We start from the raw sequence: 4,247 nt of genomic DNA on the forward strand, positions 1-4,247 counted from the left end.
AGATCCATCAACCCTCCCCCTTTTTGGTTGGTTTGTTTAACAACTTCACATGTTTTCTTTTTCTACTTACTTTGTGTCTTTCTTGAACCATAAGCCCTCCCTACTTTGAACTTGGCTTAGCCTCCAGCATGGATTGCGAGTGCTCTATCTTGAGTCTTCATTCCCCCTCTGGGGTTGCTGTTTCTGCACCCCAGCGGCTGGGCACTAACCAGAGGGGCAGTGCGGTTTCACTCTGAACTCGGGGCCATAGACCTCAAACAGGCCCTCCCACTGCACAGAGGGGAGCAGGGCAGTTCTCTGCCTTGTTTTCACATTTTCCAAAATCTTTCCTGTCGTTCCTCAAGCCTCCCACCTCCCGTCTCTTCCTCTGAGCCATTCGCTGCCTTCCAGAGAAAAGCAAGGCTCTCCCAGAAGAGGACGCTCAACCACCTCTCTGGTCTGGCCTCCTCTCCGGTTCGACCATCTCAGCTGACCCAGCTCCCGAATAAGGGGAGCCCCTTCTTTCCTCCTAGGAAATGCACAAGATCCATGATTTCTTAAACCTCCTCTTGCACATTCAACCCTTTTCTCTCACCTGTATCTTTCTCACCTCCCTGCGTCCCTCTTATTAGAAGCATAAAACCAAAGTCCTCCTCTTCCTCCCTTCCTCCTCCTCCTCCATTGACAGTTGCCAGGCGAGCTCCCTCTCACCTTCCTGAGAAAATTCCTGTAGGGAAGTATCTGTCCCTGCTGTGTCCCCTTCCTTATCTCTGTCCTGGCCCATGCCATTCTGGATTCCAGCCATACCATCATGTATCAGTTTCTGCTGATAGCGCCCATAGCTCTCTCCTATCCCTACCAATGAACATCCTTCAGTATTTTATCTTCTTTGGCCATGCCCTGTTTCTTTGCCACTGCCTTCCCCTGACTGACAGAATTCAACTTTTTCCTGGCTTTCCTCCTGCCACTTTCACTGCTCCTTTGCAAATCCATCTGGCTCCGCCTGGCCAGGCAAGCAGGGGGCAGTTCCTCGGGGCTTGTTTCAAGGGTCTGTCCTGCCTCCCCCTCCCCTAGCATACACATGCCTACCAAGCTCCTCTCTCTCGTTTAGACTCCACTGAGATGCTGGCCTGGGGCATACCATTTTCAAAGGAACAGGTCTGTCATCCTAAAAGTCACCTCTTTCACCCAGTGACAGATCACGTCAAACCTGAGCCGGCAGGCTAGCTAAATGCTACATTTTTCGTTCTCTCCACCCCCTCGCCGAGAGAAGCTTCCACAGAAAATGGCATTCATGACGTCATGGTGGGGCAGGAACCCAGGGGTGGGTCCTTTGGGTCCTCTGGCTCAGAAACTCCCATGGGACAGCCGTCAGTCACGGGGTGGCAGGATGCTGCAGCCATTTCAAGCCTCTATGCGGGGAGAGGGAAGCGCTACTTCAGATACCAGGCTAGGCTGCAGCTAGGTCCTCACCTAGGTTGCTCAAGAAGCAACAGTTTCTTATCACGAGGCTGCTTACAACATGGCAGCTTTGCTCCACACACTTCCCCCCCCCTACCCTTTCAGCCCCACCCCATCCAGTAAGGGATCTGAGAAACACCCAGAGAGGGGTTGAAGTCTCGGTCTCTTTGTAACCTAATAATACACACACTTGCTGTCATGTTCTATTCTTGAGAAACGAAACGGGAGGTCAGGTCACACACAAGAGAAAGAGATTTTTTTTTTGAGGGTGTGAATACCAAGAGGCAGGGGCACTTGGTAGGCTGTTTAGAGGTTGCCTACCCTGTCCCCTCACATTTGTCCGGTTCCAAGTGCAAGTCTTGTTCTATCTACCATTGCGCTCCACACCGAGCCCATGGCTCCCGTCCAGATCTCGCTGTCTCCATGCCGGACATCTCCAGGGGTCCAGGTTCTGCAACCCAGAAACCTAAGAGCCCTTTGGGACGGTCTCACCCATCTCACCCCTGTATCTGATCGTCACTGCACTGTGTTCATTTACTTTTCAAATATCACTCACATCCATCCCTATAGCTCCACCTTCCTAAAAAGGCCTTGCATCCTGCTTGGAAAAGGTTGCCGTGGTCAAGGAATTTGTCCTGCTTGGATTCACAATCGGTGCACGTGGGAGCAGCAGTCAAGAGAGCAAAAGAAGAGTTGCATTAGGTAAATCTGCTCAAGACCTCTTTGCAGGATTATAAAGCAAGGATGCTACTTTGAGGCCGAAGGTGCACCTGACCCGAGCCATAGGCTCATGTACATGTGAAAGTTGGACATTGGACATTGGCTAAGGAAGACTGAAGACTTGATGCATTTGAACTGCGGTGCTGGAGAAGAATATTGCCAGTACCATCTGTCTGTCTTGGAAGAAGGATGGCCAGAGCGCTCCTTGGAGGCAAGGATAGAGAGACTTCATCTTACTTACTTTGGAAGGTCGGCAGGAGAGATCAGTCCTTGGCAAAGGACATCCTGCTCGGTAAAGTCGAGGGGCAGTGAAAAAGGAAGGCCCCCAAGGAAATGGATTGACACAGTGGCTGCAACAGTGAGTTCAAGAATAGAAATTATTGTGAGGTTGGTGCAGGACCGGGCAGTGCTGTATTCTGTTGTATAATGGGTTGCTATGGGTTGGCAATGACTCCACAGCACCTAACAACAACAACATTGTCAAGAAATCACAGACTATCAGGCCATACCTTTGTACATCCTGGTTGTGTGTGGCTTTTCCCAGATGGGCTAACTACGGAGGTGAGCATCTGCCTCTTGCTTTCATTATCAGGAGGGAGTTGTTATTGTTCCCCTGAGGATGGTGCGGTGTGTGCTTGATTCCTCACCTAAAGGTTGATGGTTCGGTTCCATCTAGTAGTGCCAGAGCAGAAAGGCCTGGTGGTCTGCTTCTGTAAAGATTACAAGTCAAAAAGCCCACTGCCGTCAGTCGACTTCGACTCACAGAGACCCACAGGAGAGGGTTGAGCTGCCCCTGTGGGTTTCTGAGACTGTAACTCTTGATAGGAGTAGAAAGCCAAGAAAGCCTTATGAAGCCATCCTGTTCTATAACACACGGGGTCCCCAGGGGTCAGAATGGACTTGACCATAGAGGTTTGGGACTGGGGTGTGAAAATGACCTTGTTCTGTCCCTGGGAATGCCATAGTCGGTTGGTGGTAGAGGGAGCCACTTAGCCCACTGAGCCAGTTCCCGGTTCTGCCAGCTCTTATGGTCTCACTGTGGTACAGATGTGACTGTTTCTTACAGCTGTTCCTCTCTACCTATTGGTTTACTCCAGGCGAGTAAGAACTTCCTGAGGACATTTCTATGGCAACTCTCATCACACCCAAGTAGTAGAACTCACTGCCTTGGAGTCGATGACAACTCATAGTGACCCTATAAAACTGCCCCTTTGAGTTTCCTACACAGTAACTATTGATGGGACTAGAAAGCCCTGTCTTTCTCCTAAAAAGCAGCTGCTGGCTTTGAACTGCTGACCTTGCAGTTAGCAGGCCAACACATAACTTTAAGTAGTATAATAGGTTGGGAATGACCTCTCAGTCAGAAGGTTGTAGCGGTTCCCCATTGGTGTATACTTAGGAATGGGATTCCCTGCAACCGTGAGGAGGAAGAGGTAAAGGCATCTCCAGAGAGGTAGGCTCAGTTGCCTTCCCAAGCTTAACCCTGACCAGGCACAATCTCTTCCGTACACTTTTTTTTTTTAAGGAATCCCCCGAGGGGATGTACCATTCCTGGAAGTACTGCAATACCAGGTCGATGCGTGGAGTGGAAGGAGCAAGCTCCTATTCCAACTCCCTGCTCCAAAAATCCATTTAATATATTGTCCTCGGATAGATGATGTATCAGATATTAAACTGATAAGAACAGATACTACACCGCCAAGAAGCGATTCAGTACACTTTTATAAAAAGCCCTGATCACCACACAGAAGCTGTTAAATTTTATCCTTGAAGGATCAAGGATTTTAGCTAAGAGTTTTCACCGAGGGTTGGTGTGGCAAGTGTCCAGATCTCGGGGCACGTATTCTAATCGCCTTATAAACAGCGAAGTCACTGGGGCAGGGAAAGAAGTTGGGTCCTAAGATACCAAGACAGAGGATTGTTGGGGGCTTGGCTTTCCTTGAGGGATTACTGAAAGTGAATGGAGTAGATTTGGGCAAGAAACAATCTTTAGGACTTTAGGTGTGGGTAGTTTACTGTTTCTTTGTTTAAGGTGGCAGACCTAGAATTTGGGAGCTATCTACTTTCTATGTCCTTGGGCATACACA

General features: G+C 49.4%; 1 pseudogene; it reads right to left on the reverse strand.

The window, feature by feature from the left end:
* Positions 1 to 3,695: 3,695 nt before the first annotated feature.
* Positions 3,696 to 3,870, reverse strand: LOC142455643 (U2 spliceosomal RNA; annotated as a pseudogene).
* Positions 3,871 to 4,247: the final 377 nt, after the last annotated feature.

The sequence above is a fragment of the Tenrec ecaudatus genome, chromosome 8, assembly GCF_050624435.1.
Source record: "Tenrec ecaudatus isolate mTenEca1 chromosome 8, mTenEca1.hap1, whole genome shotgun sequence".
Taxonomy (NCBI): domain Eukaryota; kingdom Metazoa; phylum Chordata; class Mammalia; order Afrosoricida; family Tenrecidae; genus Tenrec; species Tenrec ecaudatus.